Raw genomic sequence first — 18,058 nt, forward strand, 5'->3', positions numbered from 1 at the left:
TCCATCCATCCATCCATCCATCCATCCATCCATCCATCCATCCATCCATCCATCCATCCATCCCGCTCTCGTGCCTCTACGGGCACAGCGGATACTGGCGTCAATGGCGGAAGTCTGGAGGAGAACCTCGCTATTGCGAAGCGCCACAGCAGCGAGACAAAGCTACAGTGATTTTGCGTGTAAGCATTAGGACAGTCAACATTCACAGTAGTAACTGTGGTCGTAAGCAAATATTAATCGCTTGATGTCAGCGTTAACGTGATGAGATTTTGCTACTGAGCAGTCGTCTATGGGGAAGGTTTGGTGAAACGCCTCTTGCACCAATTTATTGCTTCAAATACTTTTGGCGCTCAAAGTGATCCAGAACAAGAGGCCCTATCTCGCCTCTGCTGCGAATACTGCGTGAAGCTTATTTCACAATGGCGTCTGGAAGCAACGGAACAAAGAAGAAATGGTGATCGACGTCTTTCCACAGCCAACGATTAGAGATCAAAGGGGTGACGGGAGAGGCCGACCCCCTCCACCCCCGTACAACGCCTAAATTTCTCTGCGCCCGCTGACCGATGCGCTGAGGAGTAGAGATCCACTGCGCGGCGAGAGTTATACGAGCGCGCTGTCCACCAATCGCAGTCCGGCGCCTCCAATGACGTCAGCGCGCGCGCCTCCCAAGCTTTCCGCGCGGTTCTGAAGCCGTCCCACACGCCAGAGTGCGCGATATATACGTATATTTTCTTTCTTCCATCCCTTTCCAGCCCTCCGGAGCCGATAGCCGGACGCGTATATAAAGCGTAGCGGAGCCAGTCGAACTCGGATTCAACGCGAGTTGCCACCTACGTCCGAAGGAGGGCGCGCGCAGCACCTGGAAGAGCGCCTCAGCTGCGGAAGCACCAGCAAGAACAACACACACTCGCGAGAAGCACCACCAGAAGGAGCAGTACCAGTCAGCTGCACCGAGACGCTCACCGAGAACCACCACCAAACCGCCGGTCCGTGGAGAGGAGGCGCTTTCCGATCGAAGCTCGCATCCGGGCCCAACTTGTGCGCGTCCGCAACTCCGACAGCCGTCCCCCCGCACGCCACTTCCACACAGAAACTTCTCCACCCGACCCCGAAAGTTCGTGACCGTAGTGTGCGACGCGCCCCAAGAGAGACAGAGGCATCCGCACGCGACGGGCCACTTTGGCACCGAGACCTCAGGTGAGTGACTTTGAAACTTCCTCGAGCAGATTCGTAAAATGTGAAAGCTTTGTACGCTTAGCTTTCGGGGCAGGTAAACAGCGACGCAAAGAGCGAGAGAGAGAGGGAAAAGAAAGAAAAGTTAGCTATCTTCTATCTTGAAGTTTGAGGCTTCTTTTTTATCGCCCGTGAGCAAGAATTTATAACAAACCAGCGTTCAGTACTTTTTGCTTGCACGACAGGCAAGCTGACTTTAAGGAGAGAAGAAGATAGGTAAGCCCTATGTTGAACTTCTAGGTGTGCTGTATTTCTTTCTCTCTTTTTTTCTGTCTCTCTGTGGTTCCCTATAACAGACTTCTCATAATTGATAGCCTTCAGTACTCTTCGCTTGAATAACAGGTAAGCACTGACGTTGAGGGTTAAAGTAAGGTTACTGTTGAAGTTTTTAGTTTATCCTTCGTCGTACGAAGCACAGCAAAGATGAAGGAATAATACACAAAAGGTAATTTTGTTCTTGTCGTCAGTCAGACCTCTTCTTTGTTTGTTCGTCATTTTCTCAAAAGAAAAAAAGAAGAGTTACATCAGATTTGGTGGACAGCATAGAAATAACGTTGTGCTCTCGTCGAACCGAATTCGTACAGCGTTTTCGTGCGACAAACTTAAACGTCGCTTGAGTTTTAAAGAACGCTTTGTTGCCGAGAAGACTTTGTTTCTTGTCTTACTGCATGATAGAAAGCGTATATAAAAATTCAATAGGGGTTGCCTATCTTGGGACAGTAGAACGAGCACAGGCGTTGATAGTTAGCATGCCCGAATTGAGTATTGCCTTTCTTTCTATTTATTGTTTGCAAAGGTAAGTCGTCGAGCCGAGAATAGCCTTCGCTGGAAGGTGGCGAAATCGGCATCTCCGGGCGTGTTGTTTTGACAGTAGCATTTTTTAACCGTTTCAATTAATAGCGAATGTTCTTTTTTTTTTCGCTATCGGAAGCAGCACTCCGAAATATATTGGGGACCACGCTTTCGACGCAACTCATTCTTTTCAGGCAATGTTCTCGCATTTGAACTACGGCTGTTTGGATCCCTTCGCACGATACAAGCTGCTACTACTAACCAGTAACCACACCAGCTAAAGTACGCGTGGAACGTAGTTTGGCAGGTATACATGAAGAGAGAAACGAGATGGTATAGTCTTTTCATTCTACTTCGTTTCTTCTTGCCGTTCGTCACTTTCACAAACCGATCGCTGCGAAAACCGACGGGCGGTAGGGTTTTAAGGGAATGGCTAGAAACGAAAGAAACCACGCTCATTCTGACAGTCTGTAATATTTCTTGCGAACGTTTATACACTAAATATTTGCATCTACACAAAGCAAAAGATGTGGAAAGTCTCGCCCACATCTGAACAGCCTTCCCGCGAGTGTCCGATCGCTATCGAAACAGCGTGTGTCTCAGCATCTGTTCAAACACTGTCCGAAAAGGAAGTGCACTGGAAAGCGCTCGTAGGAAGCGATGGCGCCGTGATGGAAAATCTTGTCATCAAAACGTAGTGGCCTTTAATAAAGGGACCGGATGCCAAAAAAAAAATAAACAAAAGGTCGTCCATTTCAAACAAAGCGTAAAACACGAGGAGGCTGCAAGCTCGTCAAGGCTGGTAAGAGCAAATGCCGCGCGGAAATCTTACACGCGGTGAGGGACGCGTAAAGCCCTACACCGGGAAGGGAATGGGATTACGGGAGTATATTTATATAAATGGGGAGTTAGCTTTCTTACTCCTTATTTGCCGGATGCGAGAAGTGGTGGCGCCCGGTTTCTATAGAAGAAACCATGCCTTTATTGTGCTCGATTATGTTTGGACCTCCTGCAGATCCGTAAGGTGTGCTGAAGTATTGTATACCACGGACGCTCTTCGAAGTTGGGTCCCAGGATTGCGAATTTGACCCATAAATGTAGGTACGCCAGTGAGGAAGTTAAGAAAGCAAGAGATGTACAGTGCGTTCGTAAGGGAAGTACGTACAGTCGACCAATTCTTTAACAGTAGCGCGCGAGGGCGACTTGCCGGTGAGTCAGCGCCTTCTAACCGCGCGAAGCGACGAGATCAGCAAGAGCATCGCATGCGCACCAAGTCCACTGGAAGCAGTCATCTCCGGTAAGCCGAGGAGCTTGTACCGAGTTAATCGTGCTAGTGACTGTGCCGTGCTTGTGGAAAGAACCTAGCAGACGAAACTTGTATTTCCAGTGAACTTGGTGCGCATGCGCTACTCTTGCTGATCTTGTCATTTCGCGCTGTTATAGAAGGCGTTGACTGGCCAGCCAGTCGACGCTCGCGCGGTACTGTTAAAGAATCGGTAGACAGTACGTTAGCGTAAAATCTGTGGAGGTTAGCGAGGCTGAATGCAGCTTCAAGATTGCTTTAAACTCTGTGAAAGAGTATTGCAACGGGGCGCCTATAATGGGGGTGGCGGGACATGTTACAGAGACTCTGGGCATGGCAACTCACTGCCTCTAAGGACGTCTCTTTCAGACATAGATTCGTAAAGCTGGCCTCACCTTCAGGCATCACGGTTTCTAGACTAGCAAATACGCTCCTGGCATCGGGATCTTCGAAGCGTGTTCCATTCGCGCGCTTCCTTCAGCCGAGAGGTTTGAAGAGTCGATGACAGAGCAATGGTGCAGCGGTGCAAACGTCTCGCAAACGCAAATTTTTCATGTCGCATTTTTTTCTTCTTTTTTCGCTGTCCTGGAACATCGACTACCCTTGCTTTGTCAAGTAAAGCTTCGGTACGGATCGCAGCTCTTGCCCGCTTCATTGAGCTGAGTAGACTGCGCAATGGAGTAAGAACGGTACTCTCTCGCGAACACTGTTTCCCTTCACACGTTTTGCCATCCTAGGGACGTATTCTGTGATGGTCACATTCGGCGAAAGTATCGCCTCGGCAATAATATCACCGTCAGGCTCGCGCTGACTGGCTAATTGAGCAATATCGGACGAGCTGATTGGCTGGTTGAGCACTACGTCACGCGAAGGCAACAGTATCGTCGAATTGATTGTTGCAGATTAGGTCCCCTGGAAGAGCGATTCTCTCCTTGCTCCGTCAGGGAACGCTCTCAACTCCGACACGTATCGCAGCTTTTCGTCGACCTTGACTTGTTTTGTGGCAGACGCTTGGTAACGTATTTCAATTTCCTCTTTACCTTCGACGCCGGCGTATTCCTGATTAACCATTTCTTTCACTTTGTCACTCGTCTTTTCCTCTTTGCTTACGATTTGCCCGTGAAATGTTGGGCAGTGGGAGCGGTGCCAACAAGCATCGCATTGACAGATTTTCTCTGCTTGCGGCATTCTGTCGACGTGCTTACCAAAGACGTCGCCAAGCACACTCATTGTCGTAGCCACCTGTCATCGTCTATGATTCCAGTCATTCCCCTGCCTCCGCCAAGTATATACATGCAGGTGTCTAGAAAGCGGTTGAACTTACACTGTCCTCTCGAGGCTGCGACCTCCCCTTTCTCTCTCAAAAAAGGACGCGTCGTCTTCGTGTCATCATAATTATGAGCTTCAAAGACAAACGTCGTGTTCGCCGTTCGCTATCACAGCGTAATAGTATTTTCTCACTTTTAAAGAAAGTTGGCTGGCAAAAGCTTCAGCATGTTTGGAAATCCTAGTAAATATATGTAACGTACCTGCTTGGGCACAGGGTGTTGTTCGAGAGAAAAGCTGTCTGTGCATATGCCGCCTACACTTTGAAGCGCAAGCCTCAAGTCACAGATATGCTAAGTGCTTCTTTTATATGTGTAGAAAATCTAAGCGATGCGAAAATCTATACAGCACATAACTAGGCTGCAGTATTCATGCCCATCTGCTTTCGCTACAAAAGGCAATGCAGTTCTAAATTATTATTTTGATATTTAATTCTTGCAAGTTCACCGATAAAGCCATTCAAACTGATGTGCTGGCAGATTTGGATGGCTATTTGAGGTAACCTTAGGTTCTGGAAATATTTTACCGGTAATTAAATGAATGATTGATTGATTTCGCTCCTGAGATAGAATAAAATTGGCAGTGGCTTAGATCGGCTATGCCAGGATATACGTAGCGAAAGCTAAGATAGCATGGTTAGCCTTGGTTAATCTTGATTGCAAGTCCAGGTTAGTCTGGTTGTCTAGCTATGTTGCGGCGTTTAGCCAGTCGTTCGGCGCGCTGTTCGTCTGTTTCCTGCGCAATTCGTTTCCTCTTCGTCTCGTTCCGATGACGATTCCAGGCTTCCTCCTGCTTATCAGAATTGTCGCCGTCCATACTGCCGCCTCAACTGTGGTTGCGGCGCACGCGAGCTCTCTTTTCAATCCTCCGACATGTTATCAGGCATGCGACGCAGCTGGCGAAGCGAGCGGAGGCGAGCGCAACGACGAGGAACGTGGTGTGGCGAGGAACGCGGTGTGACGACATGTGCCTCCTCGGAGCACCGCCACGGCGAAATCGCAAGTTCGCGGCCAGCAAAGGTCTCGCTTTAAAAAATTCTTTAGCGACAATTGAAGACGTAATCTAAGTCATTCGCTCGACGTAAAATGCCACAAGAGGAACGAAACTTTGGTAGTTGCATTAAACGTAAACTAAAGTTGAGAAAGTGCCAAGAAAAGGTACCGGGCCTAAATGTTATTAACGAGTTAGTGACATTGCCGGCAGGATCCAAGAATAAATCATTATGACAGATTGGACGCTATAACGTAAAGCTGTTCCAAACTTTTCTATTCTAATTCTGCAATCAGCCCTCCACGATTGGTCAAAGAATTTTCGCGCCACCCCCACTTCCCCTGTCTGTCAAACGACGTCATGAAAACTGCGATAGTTCCCCATCTTATACGACGTATGCACACAGATTATACATGGTTAGATCGAACGAAAGAAATAGAATTATTTCTGGTTCGATGCCTTTTCGCAATTAGCCCTCATGCTATTGGTTAAAAGTTGTCGGGCGGGCCCACTTCGCCTGTCTGTCAGGCGACATCATAAAACTGCGAAAACTCACCGCTTAAAAGTGACGTGTACGCGTTAAAGGTGCATTAATATGCCGAACAAAACTGAATTTTTTTTTTTCTGAAGAGCCGGAGACAGGCCCCGTTCCCAAAGGAACAGAACACGGCTGCCCGCTCATCGCTCAGGCATTGGCCAATGGAACCCGCCGAAGAGGATGGATTTATTTGCGTATAATATATCATAAGCAAATAAATCGATGTTATAAAGCTTTTTGCGTGGGAGTATAATGTTATAGAGCCCTTTCGGCACGTTTACGAGATCTCTCGGCCAACTCTTTCGTGCTGAGAATCCGTTTTAGAGGCGTTCTTAAGCGTCCGTTGCACGCAGCTGCGATTTTCAACCGGCCACCGCAAGCTAAGTAAGGGGAAGCGGACCAGTCGCAGACGCTGGCACCACCCTCTTCATCCGGTTGTCTATTTTCACTGCGCTGGCTCGGCACCATCGAAACCTTCTCCGCTTGAGCGTGCTCCTCGCCTCGCGTCAGCCAATTAGATAAGAAAAACAGCTCAACGGAGACAATGTTACTTGTTTTGAAAGCAAAGAAATGTGACCTCCTATAAACGAGGAGAGTAGTTGATTGGGCTGTTCAGACAACGCTGCGGATCACCGCCCGTAACCGACGCGGGTAACCGCGTCGGCGGTTATGTAAATTTCACGTCAGGAGATGAGAGCGTTTGATTGGGCTGTTCAGACAACGCTGCGGGTCGCCGCCGGATGGTTGCGTCGGCGGTTACGTAAATTTGACGTAAGATTGGAATAAAAAACAGATTGGAATAGTTTTGCGTCATAGGGCCCATTGTCACACTGCCTTCCAGGTTAAAATGTGTTCTAAACAAAAGATTATTTTTTCTTCTTTTTTTACGTGGTATCCTATGCCACAACTATATTGCTGAAAGAGTGCACATCCCGGCTGACTAAAGGAACTCTACGCAAGGGTCCCTAAAAACGATGAAAACCTAAATGCTGCTGCCATTATCGGCCAAACAATATCAATTGCGTTTAGACGCAAAAAAAAAAAGAAAATTAAGTATATAACGCGCAAGCCCATGGCAAAGAACGGTGCCTTTAGCACTCGGCATTTTAGGATAGTCCCTCTACCAAATAATGACTCAACTGAATGCTTCACACAGCTTCGTTGATGTAACGAGAACGGGCGCATTCAGCGCGGTGTTAATGACGACGAGCAACGTACAGTGAAAAGCGAGCCTGCAGGCACCTTACGAAGCGATAACACGTATACCTTGCATCGAACAACATCGTTACGATCAACGTAAGCGCCATCCAGTACATGCTGCGGTTTGACGCGGGCCCCGAGGCAGACGGCGACAGATAGCATCGAGCTCAAGCCACCGACGGTCAGCGATCAAGCGAAACAAATTTCTCTATGCAAGCGCCGGTGAGCTGCTACCTAGGGAGGCAAAGCTATACCTCCAGGGGTGGCTTCCTAATGATGTAACGATGCCACCTACCGGTCGGAAGACGGCTCTCCTGGAGTCTGTCCGCGGACGAGCATTACTTATGGCGCCTGCACACGAGTCGTACGCGTAGAACAGCGACCCGAAGCGCCATAAGGTAGGCAAATCGGGCAACAGCTGGGCCAAAACCAAGCGCGCAGACAGTATGTGTATGCATACGCAGCGCTGAGTGTTCGCTCTGCGTCAAGCAACCTGTCCGGGAATGAAAGACACCGGCGTCTGTGTGCGCTGAGATGCGGTGGGTTTGCACGTAATCTGGCAGAGATGATGTTCGACGGCGCTGCCTTCCCCTATTTTTTTCCTTTTCTTTTCATCGCTAGGCCGTGTGGAAAACACCCAAAGCATTTCAACTCGCTATGTCTATATGTCATAAAGCAGAACTCTTCATAATCAAATCACATGCAAGCTCAATGTTGTTGTGCGCTGTAGACGTTTGACTAGCTCCATTTTCTGGATTCTGGCACGGAATTTCCTTAAAACTCTGCGTAAGTTTAAGCAAACTTGGTTGCGACAAAGCATTTTTCTATGCCAAGGTCTCCGATAAACTCCAGCCCCAGGCGCGCTTTTTCAGACCAATAAACGAAATTAATGTCAGCTGCTATTCTTCCGAGCGAATCACAAGTCGACCAGTCATCACTGTGCAGAATCACTGTGGACGTAACTGAAATGACGCACCATGTTCTAATCTGCGCACTCGTGACAGAGTATAGGCAGTAACAGTGTAATGAACGTGAATGTATAAGTCAGCGATGCCAACAGAACTATAGACGCAACCACAATGCGGATAATGTTTGACTCACCTTCATTCAAACCTGGTGGAAGGCGGCGTATTGTCCGCTGCAACTGTGTCCAGGCCGCTGCTGCTTAATCCTGAGCTGACCTAAGGCTTTAAGGTTTTGCTGTACTCCCCGGCAGTAGCCTGATCTTTCAGAATATCTGAATCCTCGGGAGCCCACCATATTTTAACATTAGGCAGGCAGCTGCAAACATAGATACAACTCATCCCCGAATACTAACTACTTGTGTACTTGTGTAACTGCTTGTGTACTTTGGTGCATGTGCAGGTTAAAGAACTTCATGCGGTCAAACTTAATACGCAGCCACCCTCCCCTCCACCCATCCTCTTTCTCATAGCCTCACTGAGTGTCCTGCCCTACCAACCAATCAATTAACCAAAGGATAACTCTAGTCGCGGTCTCAGAGGGCTAGCGATCTCTGGAACTGACGCGACACATGCGAACTCGGCTTGGTATCTAAAGCTGGAGGAATCTCAGTTTTCGAGGTTTGGGGGTGTCACGTATGTAGTGGAACGTTCAGAAATACAAAAAAGTTGACCAGCTGATATATATATACCTAGCTGAAGCGGCAAACAGCGCGAAAAAGCGGAGACTATGAACAGTACAAACACTGCCCCAGTAACGAAAAATACATTTAGGCAACATAGAATAAGAAAGATCAAAAGCAGTCTCATATCGCTGTGCGTACGACGCAACCGCCGCCAATAGGAAAAAAAAGTAAAGATTTAAAGAAAAACACGAAGGAACACAGCTGAAATAGTTTGACAGAGAGCGCGTGATAAGACGTATTTCTTTATTCAAGAAGCTTCACTGATGTAGATAGTTGCCTCTCATGGTGGCGTTTTCCAGGCGTCGGTTGTGCTTTTGGACAAATAAAGACGCTTTATCAGGCTCTCTGGCGGAAATCATCTCGGTCCTTGTGCTCTTTCTAGTTCTTTATTATGTTCGTCTGTTGACCCTTCATTTCTTTTTTTCTGTGGAGCTTGCATCGATCATGTACCCGGCGTTATGATACTGATCATTCTTTTTATTCCACGTCGTTAAAAAAAATTCCATTATTAGTGCAGCGCTTGTCTTGTCCACTTATATTGTGTATTTTTCTCTTTTTCTTCTTTCTTGTTCTTCCTTTTTTCTCCTCTCGCTCTTTGTCGTATTTACAACTCTTATATACCCCACCCCAATGAAGGGTAGCAAACCGGAAACTCGCCGCTGGTTAACTTCCCTGCTTTTCTCTCTCTCTCTCCCTCTCTCTCTCTGTCAATTTTTGCACGCTTTTTTGCGCTGTTTCAGCAACGATTGTGTAGTGACAGCACGCTTGCGAGGAAATATTTTTTCTAAGAACCCTTGAAGGTCTCAAAAAACGAACACGGGCGCGCAAACATCGTAACTTAAGTCGTGCCGCCTTGTGCTAGCTTACATATGCACGTAATCAAGACAGTATCCAACACTTGTGTCTCCCTCGATGGCCGTTCGAACGCCTGAAGTCGCTCTGAGCGTGTTCACATGTTTGGGCACAGGAGGCATAAGTTCTAGCCTCGGCTGCTCTGCCAACCGCCGAAAAATGTGACCGGTAAAATCGTCTAAATGGTATGTAGACGCGTTTTTTTTTTCTTTTTGCGATGCTCTGGATCCAAAGTTGGTTGGTACAGCACACACAAAAAAATAAACCTTTTTTTTCAGCACCTGCTGAAACCACGTGTAGGAAGTGCAGGGGTTTCGATGCTCTTGACGACTTCGCAAACATGTTTTATTCATTTGCCTGGCAAAGTCTCCCGAGGGCTCTGTTGATGAGCTATAAAGTCGCCGATACGATAGACAAGAACGAGATACGTGTTAAATTATTTGAATGCGAACGTCTCTGTGCAACTTCTGTTGTGTGGGAACTGCATTGCCTGTGCAAAGCGCTTGCCTGCACGCCCGTTACATGGGATCCTAAATTGCCGTGGTTGGGACAAGAGGAGCGGAAATGCCTCGAAGGCAGGCGGACGGATTGTTTTAATGATAGATGACTTCACTTGATACGGAAGTACTTCAAGACTGACCACATATCTAATGCCCGGAGATATACGCGGGATCACAGAGTGTTTCTTATTCCAAACAAAAAATATTTTGTTTAGATCAACGTCTAGATCAACGTACAAGGTTACGTACTATTTACATAAATGTAAACGTAAGCGTTCTACTTGTGAGGACCAATGTAACCTCCACATTGTCCTTCTTTGCATATGACCTACGGGATCGCTTTTTCTCGTCACTGTCACGTTTTAATACGATAATTCCCGCGAACAACCGCGCCTTTGACGAACACGAGTAGAATACGAAGGTCAGCTATTGCACTGAAAAACGAAAAGAAAAATAAATAAAATGGTTTCGTAATAATCGCGTCATAGAATTGGGATTGTCAGGCGACAACTAAGAACCTTTCCGATTTTTCTGTCCCGACAACATTTGGCTCGTAATTGACAACATTCGGAATGCTTTTGATACGACTTAGATTTAAGCAGCGTTCCCACGAATTGAGCAGTAGCTTACATATGTTTTCCCTAACTTATATGTTTTCTGAACACCTCATTTTTCAAATCACTATCTCGCCGTGTACTGTTTCCACGATAATGTTTTTCGGAAGCATGTGTATACATAAATGCCGTATAGGCATTTATGTCTGTAAACGAAAGGAATAAGAGAGAAGCGGACTTCCCCCACAAAGTGTCTTATTGCGTGGAAGTCAGCTTACACATACGTGCCCACTCACCCTAAGCTACGTCGGCGTCCGCATGTAATCGGAGACGCCTGTAAATAATTAATAGCTGCATCTCCTCTATGTAATGCCTGCGAAGAACCATTAATTACTTCCTGAGTGTTGAGTTACGCTTCGCTCAGTGATGAATTCCCGACAGTTTGACAATCGATGGTCGCGTAGTGTGTCCTGTTTTGCCTTAACAAGGCATGCCGAATGTGCAACAACACGTTGAGTGGCACCGTCATGCTTAAGCGTGTTTCGTATTCGCCAGAAAACGGGACCCCTGTCACATAATCCCGGCATTCATTCCTATTGCTGATTTTGATCATCATGATTAGCAGGACTGGAAGACAGGTAAGATCATTCCAGTCCCCAAAAAAGCTTCTTCAACGTCATGTCTTCACTACCGGCCAATTTCCATTACCAGTGTTTGTTCCAAACTAATGCATGGAGCATGTCATCTTTTCCCACCATCATGAGATTTCTAATTTCTAACAACTTTTTTCATCATAGTCAGCACGGATTTCATAAGAATTTACCTTGCGATACTCAACTTGCACTCTATATAAATAACATCAGTTCCGAATTAGACCTTAATGTACACGTAGACTCATTGTTTTTAGACTTCGAGAAAGCTTTTGATAAGGTACACCACAACCGTCTTTTCTTGAAACTTTCAGTCATGAATCTCAATCCCCTAATTTATAATTGGTTGCGCAGTTTTCTGACAGGCCGGCAACAGTTCGTTTTTGCAAATAACTTTTCATCTCCTCTGTCTCCTGTGCTTTCTGGGGTTCCTCAAGGTTCTGTTCTTGGCCCCATTCTCTTCTAATCTACATTAATGACCTTCCTAATGACGTGTCTACGCCTATTTGCGGACGACTGTGTTATTTACCGACCCATTAACAATAGCTCAGCTATCCCTGTCCCGCAGCGTGAATTACAAACAGTTGAAAAAGGATGTAAGACATGATTAATGTCATTAAATGTAAATAAAACCTCATGAATCTCTTTCAATCGTCGGCATCTTATGCAGCATCCTCATATCTCTTAGGTAATTCAATAATATCATCTGTGACCTGTTATAAATACTTAGGGCTTATTTTAACGCACGATCTTTCATGGTCCTCTCACATCGCTAAAATAATTAACGAGGCTAACCACATCTTAGGCTTTCTCCGGCGACATCTGAAATTTGCGCTTCCTTCGGTAAAAACTCTTGCCTACAAATCTGTGGTAAGGCCCAAACTTGAATACGTATGCTCAGTTTGGGACCCTCATCATACTAACCTTTCTAACATGCTCGAATCTGTCCAAAGCCGTGCAGCCCGATTTATCTTCCGTGACTATTCTTCATATACTATTATCACAGCGCTAAAATCTAATGCAAATCTTCCTAGACTAGAAACGAGAGGTCAAGTGTCCAGGCTTATTCTATATCACAAGTTTTATCATGCCCCAATTGGTAACAAGGTCAAATCGCCAGCTCACCGCCATTCATCCCGGACCAATCATTCAAAGTCAATGTAACCCCCGCATGCGCGCACATCATCCCAACTTCATTAGTTTTTTATACGTGCAGCGAGAGACTGGAATGATCTGCCTGAAGAAGCGGCGGACCACTCCAGTGCGACTGCGTTCAGGACTGCCATCGAACACATTTTTCTTTGAAGCAGCCCACCCGTCATGTAAAACCCCTTCCCAGGGGCATTTGAGGAATAAATAAATAAATAAATAAATAAATAAATAAATAAATAAATAAATAAATAAATAAATAAATAACAGATGCTTGCTCTGATTCGGTTTCCTTATAAAGGAAGTTAATTCTTGGAGAGCTGGACAAGATAGAGATATAAAGAGAGGAAAGGTAAGAAGGATAACCAGATATACGAGTAGAGTGTGGGTGTATAGGCCAGCTCTTTATTAATGATTTTGGGAATTACCGCAAGAAAACACGGGACTCGAAGAAAGGGACAACACGAACTACTTCCTGTTGTACCTTTCTTCAACTCCCGTATTTTCTTGCGATAACTTCCCAAAATCAGATACGAGTTTCCAGTTTATTTCTGTGCTGCACTGGTGTGGAGGAAATAGAGGTTTGAAAGAGGACAAATAGAGAGAGAGGGAGACAAAATAAGAAGGAACAGGAAGGGAGTTCTAATCAGATGCGTTCACAAAGGATGGGGATCTCAAGAAGCGCAATTACGCTTGCGCTTGCACGTTCTTCTGATGCAATGTTAAAATATCAGAAGAAAACTTAGGTGACAAAGCATAAGACGAGGTATTCTCGTAGGATACCTATACAGGTTTATACTTTGTCACCGACATATTCAGTCTCGTCGATCGATGGCGATTATTATGTAAACGAACGAATGAATCAGGGAAACACCTCTAGCGCGTAAAGGTTATGCATGAACGACTTGCTTCCCCGATTGCAGAATACAATCCGTCTGCATTCTTTTAACACGAAGGCGTTTCATGCCGAGCTGCATCGATAATTTGTCCCATGCGGGTGCGCCACACAATCATCGTCTCGCTAGTCTCGTGGCATCCGCGCGAGTGGCTCTATGCTTTGCCGTTTGATTGATTGATTGAAACCTTTATTAGAAGGGATGGCCCGTGGCCTAAGACAGGTGTAAGGGATCAGGTGAAAGGAAGGATGCCTGCCTCCTTCGCAAAGGACAGCAAAGCGTTAATTCTTCTGGTGGCATCTGCTTGCGGTGCGACCCAGTCTTCGTACGATGCCACCTTTAGAGGTCGGGTGTGCTTGTCCCTGAGGGTGGCTGTGGCAGGACAGGACCAGATCATATGTTTGAGATCGACGTTGATTGCAGGGCAGTTGGGGCATTCCACTTGTGTTCCTCTCCACTTGCTCAGAACATCCGGTGTAATAGATGCCTTAGCTCTTGCTTTGTGGATGGGAACCTGGGCTGTTCTGGGAAGGCGAGAGGCAGGGGGAGGAAGGATGCTAGGAATGGACTCCCGTAGTAGAGCCTTCCTCTCGTGTTTCATCCGGGCAATCTCGTGATCTGGTACAACGACGGATTGCGGGGAGCTATAGGTGTGGTCCAGCAGGGACGGGCTCACTTCACGGCTGCGATGGCGGTCTTCAGTTTTCTCGCCTCATGGGCCGCCCTGTTCCCCACTCCCCTCGTGTTGTGACGCGGTGTTCGGGGTACGAAAATGCGTGCATGTTTGCCGTTTTGTGAGCTGAAAGTGAAATGGTCGAAAGCGCCACCAGATGTCGTGGCCGTCCGCGCATCATGTAGGCGGAACACTTCGGCGGGCGGGCAGGATGGCGGCCGTCAAGCGCTTTCTGCTGCGGCCGCATGAAGATGCACGTAGCGCGTCCGCACCGCGTCTTCATTTGCTTCGTGCGGGTGCTCTCGCGTCCGCAGCGACGCGGGCGCTTGGCACGCGTAGCGTTTTCGCTCGCCCAAAACACGCCGTGCGGTTTCACCACATATATAGACTCGTCACGTCTACGGTTTCGACACGTCTGATATATATACCCATGACCCCTGCTCACAACGGCAGTGTTGTTTAAGCGCGCAGCAGCACTGGTATTGCGTGCTGGTTATTGCTGTCGTTGCTTCATCCTTGGAGTGAAACTGCTGTAAAAAAGAAAAAAAGACTGTGCCCATTTATGGACTTCTGCATGTACAACGAAGCTCGTATTGGTTCTTTAGAATACACGATTCACTTTCGTATGATGACCAATTCCTCCAAAAATTGGGAGAAACCAATTTTTCCTCTCTCTTTCTACAATGAGCACCTTCGGAGGAGGAGCTTACGCCTATTTGTTGGAAAGTGTAATTTCTCATGGTAATGTGTAATGTTTCGTGAAAGTGCAATGTTCAAAGGTGCCCGTGTCAAGGCATGGCTTTCTTTCGGGCTGACTGCGCGAAATGTTCTTCACCCGGCCAATCGGGCACTTAAACTTCAATAGACTTCTTAATAACGTGGTTTCTTATTTACCAGTTTAAGCTCGTGAATAGTTTTGCAGTAAGCTTCCTCTACACGCGAAGGTACCATGCGGCTCAAGCAGAGCGTGTTGCGCAGCCGCTGTCAGAGCTCATCTACGGCGAAATTACTCTAGCAGTAACAACGGCACAGCATTATAACGTTTTAGATAATTTAAACACGAAATCTCCTACGATTTACAGTTTGTGCGCATATAATCTCCCATCTTAATTGGAAAGTTTTGCGCTGAACATGTCATTAGCGAGCCGCTCGCCTTGCTTCGATAATTAAGCCCCGCTTGACGTGAAGCTAGAGATGTACGAAACGGTATAGCTTGTTGACACTTGAACCCGCGTGGTCCACCTCAGGCGCTGCCCCGGTCAATGTGACTTGCTCGATAATGTAACAGCTTGACACGCGTGAGCTCTCGACACGCTGCGAAAAGAGGTCGTGCCTCACCGTCCCTCGGCATTAACGCATGCAAGTCTTGTCTTCGCCGCACACCTGTAAAAAGACGAAAAGCCTGCGCATATACGGCAGCTTGTGCGCGAGAAAGCTGTCTCGAACAGCTCACGTCGGGATATCGCAGACGAACTCCGGGAGGTTTGCCTACCCCCACATTTCATACGAAAACTACTCAGAGAGAGAGAGAGAGAGTGAGAGAGGAATAAAAAGGAATGCAGGGAGGTTAACCAGATGGGGTGATATCCGGTTGGTTAGTATCAGCCTAACAATATTGTTTTCCTTGAGGGGACGGTTGTCAAGCTAGTCGACCGTGGTGCAGAGCGCTTTTCTTCATGCACCAATCCTAGTACTGTCGCATAGAAGGTGCACAATCGTCTCGTTATCTCTGCAAGCTTCATATTCCGGACTTCTGGCCATTCCGAAGGGGGAGAAGTAGGGCAAGGCAACTGTGACAGTATGTGCATAAACCGGGGGCGTGCGCAATTCCATGAACCCGCGTGCAGCTACAGAGGTTCAACGCGAACGCGCTGATTCCGAGCCATACACGTCTCAAACCGACGGCTTCCACACTCGAACAATATCGCGAAGGAATTCGAAGAGGAATGTATTCAATGCTATTTACAGGATATTTACAAGTACACAGGCAAAGTGGATGGTGGATGGTTCGCGCAGGTAGAACGTCATCGTCTACAATTCGGCGAACGCTTGCTGTCCTGTAACAATACGCGAGAGAAAGCATAATTTGCTTCCACACGACGGTTATTCGTAATTTAAGACGGAGCTCTTTTTCTTGGCTCTTCTCCCAACCTGGTTAGGATGGCTGTTCGGCAAAGCAAACTGGGTCAGTATCGGCTACGCTGTAACAAAAGCTGGTGATTTGGTGGGCAGTTCCTGACAGGTGGTGTTCATATCCGCGCCCCAGCCACGGCTCTCTCTGGATAACAGAAACATATCTCGAAGGCTGTGCTTTTGCTAACGACACAGGTCGGAAACCATTCGGGAGCCAGAAAGACGTCATAGACGCCATGTTTTGGACATCGCCCATACCGGTGCACGGTTTGTGTCCTCGCGAGGATTTTGATGTGCTTTGTAACGGTGGGCCGACTTTGGACACATTGCAACGTCACAGGGCCCAGACGCTACATAGCATTAAACAATCTAGCCAACCATGAAGTATCCGCAGCAGCATATCTAGCACATCTCACCAGACCAAGCGATAACCTATCACTCGACTTAGACAACCAACCACCGATGGTTAGTGCCCATTTCTTTTTTTTTTTTCGGGTCTGACGCGTCAATGAGCACCAAGTAACTTTCTTGGGCCAAGATATAGCGGACATGTCCTGGCGCTCTTTGCCCTTAGGTGCACTTGTGCCAATAAACTTCAATCATCATCATCAAGATACAGCGATTTTAACGGGACAAGAGGAGAAGACGGATACAGCGCTCTTGTCTATAGTCTCCACCATTGTCCCGTTTAAAACAACTGTTTTTTTTTTTTGTCTTCAAGTATGTAGTACCCCCCTGCACAACTTAGTACCCTGTTGAATTAGTTTTCCTCGGAAGCATCTTTCCTTAGTGGAACACACGTAGAAGTTGAGTTGCTACGTACTCTTGAATGAAAATTGATATTCCTCTTTCCGTATCGCTCACAGGAGCACATGCGGGATGCGTCTAGTCCTTGAATTCCATCACTGACGTAGCCGTAGTAGGCTGGTTTAACGATCAAGCAAGATATTCACATCGCTGAGGACGCCTGCTTACAGTTTTTTTTTTTTTTAACACGACGGCACGCCCGGTCACTAGTGGCACTTTCGTGAAACGTTCTCTGCACCTAAGTTGGCACGGCGCGTGAAAAAAAGTCTTCCTGTGCCATATGGCGGTAAATGAGAGTTAAAGTCTGGCATTATGAATTGAAATCACTATGCTTATGATGAGGTTGTACTCTGACAGTTAGAGAAGACGGAGGGTCGCGAAACTGTTTCACGGAGATAATCTGCAAGCGCAACTTCAAATAGAATTGTTCCCTTGTTGTGAACAGGCTGAATAGCTGAATAAAATGTGATTATGAGTAGAAGCTCGAAAACGTCACACGGAAATTTGTCATTGCTATGCAGATTTCTTTTATCGCTCACGTACGTTATCAACAAAAAGGAATTTTTCTACGAAACATTACGTAGCATTCTAGAAATTCCTTCAGCACTGAGAGTCAGTGAAGTAATAAGTACAAGAATGTTTCTTTCTTCCACTGTGCCATATAAAGAGTTTTTTTTTTTTACATTTCTCGTTTGCCATGGCACATCAGTCATGCCAGTTCTGATATTGATGTCTCGTACGCTGTAACACTATTAGAGACGCTTCGGGTACTTCGTTTTTTTTTCGTTTTCTGATATCTACCTCAGGCTTACGT

The 18,058-nt window shown here is 46.7% G+C and overlaps 1 protein-coding gene across 1 annotated transcript in view; it reads left to right on the forward strand.

Annotated features, from left to right (window-relative positions):
* The first annotated feature begins 1,114 nt into the window (after positions 1 to 1,114).
* Positions 1,115 to 18,058, forward strand: part of LOC142579139 (uncharacterized) — an 87,835-nt gene continuing 70,891 nt past the window's right edge. Inside the window, exon 1 of the mRNA XM_075689051.1 lies at positions 1,115 to 1,197. The gene's annotated coding sequence lies outside the window, so the exon portion shown is untranslated. The remainder of the gene's footprint in view (positions 1,198 to 18,058) is intronic.

This window comes from Dermacentor variabilis, chromosome 4 (assembly GCF_050947875.1).
Source record: "Dermacentor variabilis isolate Ectoservices chromosome 4, ASM5094787v1, whole genome shotgun sequence".
Classification (NCBI taxonomy): Eukaryota; Metazoa; Arthropoda; class Arachnida; order Ixodida; family Ixodidae; genus Dermacentor; species Dermacentor variabilis.